Source organism: Sorex araneus, chromosome X (genome assembly GCF_027595985.1).
Source record: "Sorex araneus isolate mSorAra2 chromosome X, mSorAra2.pri, whole genome shotgun sequence".
Classification (NCBI taxonomy): Eukaryota; Metazoa; Chordata; class Mammalia; order Eulipotyphla; family Soricidae; genus Sorex; species Sorex araneus.
The window spans coordinates 230686364-230699917 of NC_073313.1; the positions used below are offsets into that span (position 1 = coordinate 230686364).

General features: G+C 37.6%; 1 protein-coding gene across 1 annotated transcript in view; it reads left to right on the forward strand.

Moving 5' to 3' along the window:
- The window catches only part of PLCL1 (phospholipase C like 1 (inactive)), a 363413-nt gene that overhangs the window by 249467 nt on the left and 100392 nt on the right, over nucleotides 1-13554 (forward strand). The gene's annotated exons all lie outside the window — the stretch shown is intronic.

The window sequence follows — 13554 nt, forward strand, 5'->3', positions numbered from 1 at the left end:
TTGGAAGTTATGGATAAAGATTTCATAAACCTTAATGTACATGTTTTTGTGTGAGTATAAATTCTCAGCCTCTTTGGATAAATACTGAGTACAGTTTCCTGATGATTATATAATAAAGAGTATGTTTGATTTTGTATGCAATTGCCAAATTGTCTTCATAAGTGTTTGCCATTTTGTGATGTTAGCCATTTTGCATTTTTATCAGAAATGATTAAGATTTGTTGTTGTTCCATGGTCTCATGAGCATTTGGTATTTCAATGTTTCAGTTATGTATAGTGGTATCTTATTGTGAGTTTAATTTGTGTTTTCTTGATGAAATATGATGTGTAGCATAATTTTATATGTTTATTTGTTATAAAATTTTTTTTTTGCTTTTTGAGTCACACCCAGCAATGCACAGGGGTCACTCCTGGCTCATGCACTCAGGAATCACCCCTGGCGGTGCTCAGGGGACCATATGGGATGCTGGGATTTGAACCTGGGTCGGCCGCGTGCAAGGCAAACGCCCTACCCGCTGTGCTATCACTCCAGCTCCTGTTATAGAATTTTTGATGATGTATCTGTTCTGGTTTTTACCTTGATAATAGTATGGTTATTTTTGTGTTGAGTTTTGAGAGATTATATTTTGACTAACATCCCTTTAATAAGGATGTTTTCTGCATATATATTTTTTTCCTAGCGAGTTATTTTTTTTTATTAGTAAATCACTGTGAGGTACAGGTACTGGCTTACAAACTTTCGTGCTTGCGTTTCAGTCATACAATGATCGAGTACCCATCCTTCCACCAGTGCCCATTTTTCACCACCAGTGGTCCCAGCAACCCTCTCACCACCTCTACCCTTCCCCTCCACCCCACCCTGCCTCTGTAGCAGGACATTCCCTTTTGCTCTCTCTCTCCTTTTGGGTATTGTGGTTTTCAATAGGAGATTCAGTGTCCATCATGTTCAGTCTAGAGTCTACTTCTGGCACGCATCTTTCTGGACCCAAACGGGTCCTCCCAACGCCCTTTACTTGATGTTTCCTTCTCTATCTGAGCTGCCTTTTCCCCCAGCATGTGAGGCCAGTTTCCAAGTTGTGGAACAGACCTCCTGGTCATTATCTCTACTACTCTTGGGTGTTAGTCTCCCATTCTGTTACTTTATATTCCACAGATGAGTGCAATATTTCTATGCCTGTCCCTCTATTTCTGACTCATTTCGTTTAACATGATACTTTCCATGTTGATTCACTTATATGCAAATTTCATGATTTCATCTTTTCAGACAGCTGCATAGTATTCCATAGTGCAGATGTACCAAAGTTTCTTTAACCAGTCATCTGTTCTCAGGCACTAGGGTTTTTTCCAGATATTGGCTATTGTAAACAGTGCTGCAATGAATGTACAAGTCAAGTGCAGATGTCATTTTGACTATACTTTTTTGCTTCTCCAGGACATTATCCCAAAGGTGGTATTGCTGGGTCAAATGGGAGCTCAATTTCTAATTTTTTGAGAATTGTCCATACTGTTTTCCAAAAGGGCTGAACCAGTTGGCATTCCCACCAGCAGTGAAGGAGAGTCCCTTTCTCTCCACATCTGCACCAACACTGGTTGTTTTTGTTCTTTTGGATGTGGGCCAGTCTCTGTGGTGTGAGATGATATCTCATTGTTGCTTTGATCTGCATCTCCCTTAAGATTAGTGATGTAGAGCATTTTCTCATGTGCCTTTTAGCCATTTGAATTTCTTCTTTGAGAAAGTTTCTGTTCATTTCATCACCCCATTTTTTGATGGGGTTGGATGTTTTCTTTTTGTAGGTTCAACCAGTGCCTTGTATATCTTTGATATCAACCCCTTATCAGATGGGTATTGGGTTAATATCCTTTCCCATTCTGTAGACTGTCTTTGTATTTTGGTCACTGTTTCTTTTTTTTTTTTTGCTCTTTGGGTCACACCCGGCGATGCACAGGGGTTACTCCTGGCTTTGCACTCAGGAATTACTCCTGGCGGTGCTCAGGGGACCATATGGGATGCTGGGATTCGAACCCGGATCGGCCGCGTGCAAGACAAACACCCTACCCGCTATGCTATCGCTCCAGCCCCAGTCACTGTTTCTTTAGAGGTGCAGAAGCTTCTTAGTTTAAGGTAGTCCCAGTTGTTTATATCTGTTTCCACTTGCTTGGCCAGTGGCATGTCATCTTTGAAGATACCGTTAGCTTCAACATCATAGACGTTTTTGCTGACCTTGTCTTCAATGTACCTGACGGATTTTGGTCTGATGTTGAGGTCTTTAATCTATGTTGATCTGACTTTTGTACATGGTATTATGTAGAGATCTGTGCCCATTTTTATTGCATGTAGCTGTCCAGTTTTGTCAGCACCATTTCTTAAAGAGGCTTTCCTTGCTCCACTTCAAATTTTTTGCTCCCTTATCAAAGATTAGATGATCATATGTTTTGGGATGTGTGTCAGTATATTCAACCCTGTTCTAGTGGTCTGTGGCTCTGTCTTTGTTTGAATACCATGCTTTTTTAATTATTACTACTTTGTAGTAGAGTTTGAGGTAGGGGAGGTTGATTCCTCCCATTTTTTTTCTTAAGGATTATTTTAGCTATTTGTGGGGGCTTATTTTTCCATAGGAATTTGAGGAGTGTTTGTTCCATTTCTTTGAGGAATGTCATAGGTATCCTTATAGGGATCACATTGAATTTGTACAATGCTTTGGGGAGTATTGCCAGTTTGACAATATTAATTCTCCCAATCTATGAGCAGGGATAATCTTACCATTTCCTTCTGTCCTCTTTTATTTCCTGAAGTAGCGTTTTGCAGTTTTCTTTGTACAAGTCATTTACCTCCTTCAACTTGCATTTTTTATCCTGGTGAAAGAATGAAAAAATGCAATGAAAATTAGGAAAGCATAGTTTAAGAATGCAGAGGTAACATGAGTTTATAGAAAGAAATTCAACAAGGTGCAGGAAGATCAGGGTTTGAAGTTCATCCCTATACTTTGACTTCCATGTTTTTGACAAGTATCAACTCCTTGAGTCTTAAATTTTTTTATTTTTAAAATCTTGTGGAAAACTCATGAGAAAACCAATTAGAAGTCCTTTGAAAGTTATAACAGAAACCTGGCAGATGCTTATACTCCCCTTATTTTGATTTGTATTTATCAGTTGGGAGTTGTTAGAACAGCAATGAACTAGCCACTCTAATAAATAGGTCTAGGTATTGCCTTTTATCAATTTATACAAGTTATTATTAAGAAACCACCCAGGGATAATAGTGATATGAAAGTAAATATAGTTAATTCATTAAGGGTTTCCTTTCAAATTCTTCACAAGCCTTTCTAACAGCAATGCTAATTAAATTTAAATATGTTGGAGTGTCAAGCCTCTTTCCAAGAGATAGAGATTAATATTTATGTTATTAGTAGATTATTATGCTTTATAACTATAAAGTGCTTAGTAGAGATGCTGTTCTAGGGAAATTATTGTAAATTATAAATGGTTTTATGAAGTACTTTATTTCCCTAGCATTCTACTAAGCTATGGTAATAAATGACTTTAATGTTCCTTTTATTGATTATGTAAATGGGATCTAAGAAATAGAACATTATTTTGAGGTAAGTTTAATTTAATTGAGCCAGCATGTACTGGAATCTTTGCTCCCATGGTCTTTTTTTGATAAAGTACTAAAGAAAAAGCTACAATGTGAATATTTTTATTTAATTTTTTTCACCATGGGATTACACTCTTTGGGATGATAGCCTGTCCTTCTCAAAGGACATTAGTAAATGCATTAGAAATTCATCCGTTCAGGGATTGTGCCACTTAGTTTATCAACAAACGGTAAATGAAACTCCTTCAGTAAACCTAATGAGTATATATATCCCCCCCAATAACTGAATTTATATTTTAAATTTATGTTTGTGTTTGGACAAATTGATAGCCTGGGAATCAGTATGCGTTAATATGTAAAGGGCTGCAGTGCTCGTCCCATTTTATTTTATTTAACTATTAAAAATTTTATTTTAGGGATAGTATGTGTTTATATGAGTCTTGTAAAGGGCTGCAATATTCATTCCATTTTGTTTTATTTCACTATTTAAAAATTGTTTTTTACTCACTGTGATTTATAATACTAGTAATGACAGAGTTTCATGCATGTAACATTCCAATACCACCCCCTTTACCAGAATGTCATCTTTGCCCCCAACTACTATCTTAGGGTCCTGCACTGAAGACCTTTCCCTTCTCCATCTACCACGTCCTTTCAACCCCAGTCCTGCTATGGGAAGCTCAGTTCTATAGATCAGTTCTCAGGTTCTGTTGCTGTTGGTCATTTGTCATCCCCTTACTACACTCCTTTATATCCCACATATGAAGGAGATAACTCTGCATCTGTCCCTCTCTTTCTGGCTTATTTCACTCAACGTGATACCTCTAGTTACATTGACAGTGGACAGCATAGTTTTGTCATATACCCATATTCTTTGGTCATCTGTTTTTGGAAATACTTTTATATTCTGGCTAATTTGAATAATACCGCAATGAGCAAAGGCACACAGATATGTTTTTCTCAATAGAGTACTTGATACTCAGTGGAATTTCCAGGTCGTATGAAAGCTTATTTCTTAGTTTCTTTGAAAAGTGTTCATATTGTTTTCCAAAAAAGGCTGCATCAGTTGACATTCCTGTTGGCAGTGGAGAGGGTTTCTTTTTCTCCATATCCATATCAGTACTTGTTATTTTTGTTCTTTTTGGTGTTATCAGTCTCACTAGTGTGAGCTGATTTATTATTGTTACTTTACAATTCCCTAAAGTGATGCAGATCATATATTTTTTAGATACATGTGAAATATATGACATATGCAAATGTCTTCTATTAGGAAATTTCTATTAATGTTTTCTCTCTATTTTTATGGGGTTGATTGTTTTGCTCTTTTTACATTTTACAAGTTATTTATATATTTTGTATGTTAATCTTCTGTCAGTGAAATGGTGGAAAAAATATTCTCTTCTAGTTCATGGGATGTCTATTTATTCTTGGTCACTATTTTTTTGCAGTGTGGAAGCTTCTTAATTTGATGTAGTCTTGTTTGTTTATCTTTGCTTAGCCAATGACATTAAATCATTAAAGACGCATCTAGATTCTGTGTCATGAAGGATTCTACCTGTTTTCCTCAATATAATTTGTGAGTTGGGCTCTGATATAGAGGTCTTTAATTCTTTTTGAATTTATTTGTGCATGGAGTAAGCTTGTAAAGTAATGTAGCAGATACAAAATCAACACACATATATTCATGGCATTCCTATATGCAAACAATGAAATAAAAGAGTGGAAGTGAAAAAACAAGCCTAGTCACAATTGCACCTCAAAAAAGGTCAAGTACCTGGGTATCAACTTTACAAAAGAGGTGAAAGATATGTTAAAAAAAAATAAAAGACAAAAATGGAAATACATCTGTTGTTCATGAATTATGATTAATAATTGTCAAAATGACAATCATACCCAAAGCACTATACAGATTCAATGCAGTTCCTATAAACATATAACAAACTTGAAATGTATATGAAATAATAACACCCTATCTCTGAATGGCCAGAGCAGTCCTAGGATAAAAGGAGATCAGAGGCTTTTGTTTTCCTAACTTTAAATTATGCTATGAAACTATGGTTACTTAAAAAATGTGGCACTATAATAAGTTCACTTTCAGGTAGTTGGAATAGAATTGAGACCATAAAGACACATCCTTGGGTATATTTTCAGCTAATCGTAGACAAAGGAGCTAACAATATGAGTGCAGCAAGACAAATTGTTGGGAAGTTGGATAGATAGTATAGTGTAACTACAGATACATAGTACACATTCCTTTCATGTGGTCTAAGTGGGTTAAAAACCTAGCACCCCTGGAAACTGGAGAGATAGTACAATAGGTAGGGCATTTGCTTTACATGCAGCAGACCCAGGTTCGATCCCTGGCACTTCATATGGTCCCCAGAGCACTGCCAGGAGTAATTCCTGAGTGCAGAGACAGCAGTAACCCCTCAATATAAGCACTGCCAGGTGTGAACTGCAGAAAAACAAAACAAAAAACAAACCTAGCACCCCTGAGCCCTGCCACATGGGATTGCTCTCAAACCAAACCAATACAAAACAAACGGTGCAGGATAAACTAATTGGTTACATGTTCATTTCATTTGAAAAACTCTCAAGATGAACTTATCTAATTCAAACTTTATAGGTTCTGTGAGCTTTTAGTGCTGAGAAAGCAAAACACTTTTTATTTTTAAATTGAGCCAAATATTAACATTAGGAAACAGGATTGACATTTAGCTGAACTTGGGCTCAGTCATGAATCAAATTTAATGATACATGGAAATATTTTCACTTGGTACAATTTTTGTTGTTTATATTCCCACGGTGAGGATTTTATTTTCAAGAATCAACAATTCTGGTAGTAATTGAGCATATTTGATTTTTTAAAAATTTATTGACAAACATTTGGCTTACTAAGACTTTAAAAATGATTTAGAAAAATAAAAGTTTCATTAGTAGAATTTCTAAGTTGTGCAAGTAAAATAAGAGACAGGTTTAGTAGGTGAGTGTTTAAATGAAAGAGGTAGACAGAAATTATTTTATGAGCTGGAATTATTTTCATTTAGATTAATTTTTTTAAAATAAAGGACTCTATGCTATAATTAAGGAATCAAAAGAATGTAATCTAGGAGACCACAAAAATTACACTTTTAGGGGGCTGTGCCTTGCAAGTGGTTGACCAAGCTTTGACACCTGGCACCCCATATAGTTCCCTGAGAACAACCCAGAGTGATCCCTGAGCACAGAGCCAGGAATAATTCCTAAGCACTGCAAGGAATTTCCCCCAAATCAATAAATGAATGAAAAAATGAAAGAGAGAGAAAAAGAGAAAGAGAGAAATAAAGAGACAGAGAGAAAGAGAAAGAGAGAAAGAAAGAAGAAAGAAAGAAAGAAAGAAGAGAGGAAAGAAAGAAAGAAAGAAAGAAAGAAAGAAAGAAAGATAGAAAGAAAGGAAGGAAGGAAGAAAGAAAGAGGCTAAAAACCATTTTTTGGTATACTATATTTCCCAAATATTCTTCAGTATGTTAAGGATGACAGATGATGGAAAGGGCAAGCTCCCGAGAGGATCGTGCCCGCACGGCAGAGCCTGGCAAGCTCCCCTCAGCATATTCGATATGCCAAAAACAGTCACAACAAGTCTCACCATGGAGACATGACTGGTGCCCGCTCGTGCAAATCGATGAGCAACGGGATGACAGTGACAGTGGCAGTGATACAGTGAAAAACAAAAAAATAGAGGATAGGCCAAATAAACCTAATGGCAAATTTTAGAGATACAGTTGTAGTTGATGAAAGTGGTTAAATTTTTTTCTGATTAAGGTATGTGCTCTGAAGATATGAAAGTTTTTGCAACTATATGGAAATCTTTTTAGTCCAATCTAAAATATTTTACTTAAGTTGTATTTTAATATAGCAGATTTGAATCTCATTATCAGTGGAACACATTTAATTGAAGTCAAATTGATTTAAACAGGTAGTCAGGAAATCTCAGTTTAATCTCATTTTCTTCCTCTGGAGACACTATTCTCAAAGCTTAGGAGTAGCAAAGTTTAATTTAAGAGGAAACATAGATTTTCACCTAAATGGGTTGTTTAAAGGCTCATGACATTAATTAGCAGATACATTGTAAAATTGATTTGTGCTTTGAAAATTCTCTTCAACAAAGCTAATTAAATGTATGAATGTAGAGTCTACAATGATTTCTAAATCAAAAGCAGCCATGACATTTGAGATGTATTTTTTTAAAACAATTATTTTTTTGCTTTTTGGGTCACACCTGGAGATGCTCAGGGGCTACTCCTGGCTTTGCACTCAGGAATTACTCCTGGCAGTGTTCTGGGTACCATATGGGATTCTGTGAATCGAACCCAGGTCAACTGCGTGCAAGGCGAATGCCCTATCTGCTGTAATATTGCTCCAGCCCCTAAGATGTATCTTCACTCTACCAGATTAGAGATGTGTTGACTATTTCGAAAAACATCAAACATGAAGAATATATTATTTGACTAAAATAAAAAACCAAAACATCATATTTAAGTAAAATAACACTGGCATAATTATTTTAATAAACCAAGTACCTATGTATTTTGGAATTTTAACTAAGATTTTGAGGTAAATCTTAAAAAGATATACTTATTATCTCCCTAAACTGTATTTTTCTGATAATGAATGAGGCAATTTTAGAACTAATACTATTAAAACATCTTTCATATGCTTTCATTAATATATCAATATGTGTCCATTAGGGACTGGAGCAATATCACAGCAGGTAGAGCATTTGTCTTGCATGTGGCCGAACCGGGTTCGAGTCCTCCACCCCCTAGGAGAGCCTGGCAAGCTACTGAGAGTGTCTCGCCCACATGGCAGAGCCTGGCAAACTACCCGTGGCGTATTCGATATGCCAAAAACAGTAACAAGTCTCACAATGGAGATGTTACTGGTGCCCGCTCGAGCAAATCTATGAGCAATGTGATGTGCCCATTGTAAATAGTGTGAGCAATTCAGAAGAAATTATTTTCATAATTATGTTTCTTTGGAGTGATAGCACAGTGGTAGGGTGTTTGCCTTGTACACAGCTGGCCTGAGTTCGATTCTTCCGCCCCTCTTGGAGAGCCCTACAAACTACCGAGAGTATCTAGCCCATGCAGCAGAGCCTGGCAAGTTACCTGTGGCATATTCGATATGCCAAAAACAGTAACAACAAGTATCAAGATGGAGACGTTACTGGTGCTCACTCGAGCAAATCAATGAGCAAAGGTATGACAGTGACAGTGACAGATGTTTATTTATCCCTAGAGATTCCTTCTCTCACTTGAGTGAAATGTGATACTCCAACTATAGCTCTTTCAATTCCTCTTTGGAAGACCCACATAGCGTTCTCATCCTGTTTTCATAGGGCCCAGGTCTCTGACGCGTATGTTAGTGCAGGAAGAATGGTGGAGTTGAAAAGGTGCCCAGAGCCGGAGGTTCATCGTCCTCTTAACAATTTCTTGTGAAAGAAGGAATCTGGAGTTCAGAACTTTGTCGATAATCAGGAATCAGGTACGCTGTCTCATTTGCCAAGGCATCAAAAATTGGATGGGCCAGACACGTAATGTGGTTTGGAGATCACCCCTGGACTAGAGTTGTTACAGACTGGATTCCAGGGAACATCAAAAGACAGCCTGGCTGCCCACTCATGAGATGGTTGGGCTTCTTCGTCAAGACCCTGAACAAACAGTTTGATGCTCTTTGTGTTCCTGGAGCGAGCAGACGCCATTGGGCCACACTAGCATATAATGGGCTACACTAGCACAGAGATGAATGGAAACGTTACTGGAGCCCGCTCGAGCAAATCGATGAGCAACGGGATCACAAGTGATACAAGTGATCCCTAGAGATAATCACTATTGCTCTTAAGCACTATGACCACTATTACCAGTGAGAATGTATCCTTCCAGATGTCTAGTTTATAAAAATTTTTAAATAATGATATCTCATACTATATGTATTCTCATATTACTTTTGAAGTATACACCCAGATTATCTACTTTAACATTTGTAAATCTGATTCCCCCACACGCTCCAACCTAGAACTCGGATGGCAACACCTCCCAGCACCCTACAGGCTGGCAGCCCGCTTTCAGCCCCGCTGGCTCCTTTCACCAGCAAGAAGGGAATACTGATAGTGAACGGGAAGGTCCCATCTCCATACTACTACAACAGTATGAAGAAACAGTGAAAATACCCACCACAAGGAAAGAATGAAAAGGAGAATCTAGAACTCTCGACAGGGGTTACCCACAAATACGATCTCTGATAAAGAATTCAGAGATGAAATATTGAAGATGTTCAATGAACTCAAAGAAACAGTGGAACAGGCAGCCAGTAAATTAAAGGAGGACATGAAAGAAACAGTGGAACAAACAGCCAAGAAAATATAGGAATAAATGAGAGCAGAAATAAGAAAGCTACAAACAGAAGTGTCACTAATAAAGGACTCGGTAGATGAAATAAAAAACTCAATGGGTGCCCTCAACAGTAGAATGTCTACAGCCAAAGACAGAATCAGTGAGCTTGAAGATGAGCTGCAGAAAGCTTACAGGCAACAGCATACAATGGGAAAAGACCTCAAAATAGCTCTAGGATGAATCAGAAATCTAGGGGATGAACTCAAGAGGAACAACAGAAGAATCTTTGGAGTACCAGAAGGACAGGGAGGCAACCCCAACGAAAAAGCCACAGTTAAAGATATCATTGCGGAGAAGTTCCCAGAGCTGGAGGATGCAGGCATCCAGATCCAAAGAACCCAAAGGTGCCGGCTAAAAGAGACCCTAATACAAAGAGTCCAACACATATCATAATCACAATGACGGATACCATGAATAGAGACACAATACTGCAAGTAGCAAGGTCAAAGAAGGAAATCATATACAAAGGAGCATCCCTTAGATTTACAGCAGATTTATAAGAGGAAATTGTCCAAGCCCAAAGACAATGGTGGGATAGTGAAGAAACTCAATGAAATGAATGCCTCACCAAGAATACTTTATCCAGCTAAACTCTCACTCAAACTCGAAGGAATGATACACTATTTCATGGATGAACAACAGCTCAGGAACTTCATAGACTCAAAACAAGCCTTAAAAGAAGGACTAAAGGGACTACTTACTGTAAGACAAGAAAAACCCCGATAAGCACAACAAACCTCTACAGAAAGATGGCACAGAACGCCATGACAATACTCTCTTTCAATGTCAATGGTCTAAATGCACCAATGAAGATACACAGAGTGTCAAAATGGATTCAAAAACTGAAACCAACATTCTGCTGCCTACAAGAAACACATCTGAACAGTCAGAGCAAACACAGACTCAAAGTCAAAGGACAGAAAACAATCCTGCAAGCAAAAAACTCCCTCAAAAAAGCCTGGGTGGCCATATTAGCATCTGACAACATAGATTTCAGGTTGAAAAAGATCAGAAGGGACAGCAAAGGCCATTTTAAATAATCAAGGGATATGTACAGCAGGAAGAAATCACACTCCTAAACATGTACGCATCCAATGAGGGACCAGCTAATTACTTAAAACAATTGCTAATAGATTTTAAGGAGGACATTGGTAGCAACATGATAGTAGTTGGAGACTTCAACACCATTTTATCACCTCTGGATAGATCAACAAGATTAAAACTCAGTAAGGAAACACTGGTTTTGAAGGAAGAAATAGAAGAGAGAGTGCTAATAGATGTATACAGGGCTTTACATTCCCCCCTCGTCCCCTCCCCAAATAAATACACATTCTTTTCCAGTGCACATGGAACATTTTCCAAAATAGACCACAGGCTGGGTCACAAAACATACCTCAATAAAATCAGGAAGATAGAAATTGATCAACTGTCTTCTCAGACCACGATGCACTGAAGATCAAAGTTTATCACACACAAATGCAGAGAATCAAGTCAAACACCTGGAGATTAAACAACTCAATGTTGACTAATGGGTGGGTCAGGGAAGAAATCAAGGGAGAAATCAAAAGATACTTAGAAACAAATAAAAATGAAGACACGAACTACCAAAACCTGTGGGACACAGCTAAAACCATAAAGGGAAAAATTATAGCTCTGCAAACATTCCTCAGGAAGGAAGAAAGGGCCCACAGCTCAAGATCTTAGAAAAGACCAACAGTAGGAGCCAAAACCAGGCAGAAGGAAAGAAATAATAAAACTTAGAGCAGAAATTAATGACATGGAAATAAAAAAAAAACAAAAGAGCAATGAAACCAAGAGCTGGTTCTTTGAGAAAATAAACAAGATTGATAAACCACTAGCGAGACTAACAAAGAAAGAAAGAGAGAGAGCCCTAATGAACAGAATCAGAAATGAAAAGGGGGACATCACAACAGAAAGCAAAGAAATTCAAAAGATCATCAGAGACTACTTTGAAAGTCTGTATGCCATGAAACAAGAGAACCTAGAAGAAATGGATAAATTTCTGGATTCCTATAATATTCCAAGGCTGAACCAAGATTTGGATTACCTGAACAGACCTATTACTATCAAGGAAATTGAAACTATCATCACACGTCTTCCCCAAAACAAAAGCCCAGGTCCAGATGAATTCACTAGCAAATTTTTCTAAACATTTAATGAGGACCTATTGCCAGTTCTTCTCAAGCTTTTCCAGGAAATTGGAAAAACAGAACCTCTCCCAAACAGTTTCTATGAGGTACATATCTCCCTAATACCAAAAGCAAACAGAGACAACATAAAAAAAGAAATCTACAGGCCGATGGACTGGAGTGATAGCACAGCGGGTAGGGTGTTTGCTTTGCACGTGGCCAACCTGGGTTGGATTCCTCTGCCCCTCTTGGAGAGCCTGGCAAGTTACTGAGAGTATCGTACTCGCACTCCAGAACCTGGCAAGCTACCTGTGGCATATTCGATATGCCAAAAACAGTAACAACAAGTCTCACAATGGAGACGTTACTGGTGCCCGCTCAAGCAAATCGATGAACAATGGGATGACAGTGACAGTGACAGTGAGAAGTACAAATAATAGACTAAAAAGTTTTTGATTGGCACAAGGTCATGAAACTAGATGGCTTTGGAAAGAAGGAATTTCCATACTTTCAGGAAGGTACTTATGAATTTTAAATTTCATTATTTCTAATTTTTCTTTACATAGTTTTCTCTTTAAATTTTACTCAGTTTAAACAATAATTTTTTTTCTACTTTGACCTTGGTGACTTCACAGGTATTGGGGAGGTTCATTCTAAAGGAGTCTTTGTTGAGAATGCACATTCTTGAGAACTTCCAAGATATATTTGGAACACCAAATATATTTGGTGTATATGGACAGATTCAGTTATTCAGAGGTAATGCAATAAGAAAGGATTAAAATCTTAGGTGGTTTTAACACATTCTAAGAGTTATGAATAAAAGAGAGACCTTTAAGCAAATTAATCTTGATGTTCAAGCCAAGCTGCCTCTTTGAGCCCCAGTTTTATAGGTATCTGTGGCAAATTGTACTGAAGGAATATTCTGTGATCACTTTTAGAGATTTATTCGAGTGGGCGCCAGTAACGTCTCTCATTGTGAGACTTATTGATACTGTTTTTGGCATGTCCAATATGCCACGGGTAGCTTGCCAGGCTCTACCGTGCGGGCACTATACTTTCGGTAGCTTGCCGGGCTCTCCGAAAGGGGCAGAGGAATCAACCATGGTTGGCCGCATGAAAGGTGAATGTTCTACTGCTGTGCTATCGCTCCAGCCCACTTTTAGAGATAAAAATATTAAATATTTCTTGCACATTGCATTAAGTCAAGTGAGAAATCAAATTTTATTTGTTATGTGGTTCAGGTATCTACCTTGTAGAAAGATAAGAGATTGCTTTTAAGAATTTATTACAGAAGATTTATTTAATTGAACAATATAATACACTTTATTTTTTATTTTTTCAATTTTTAGGTCACACCTGATGATGCACAGGAGTTACT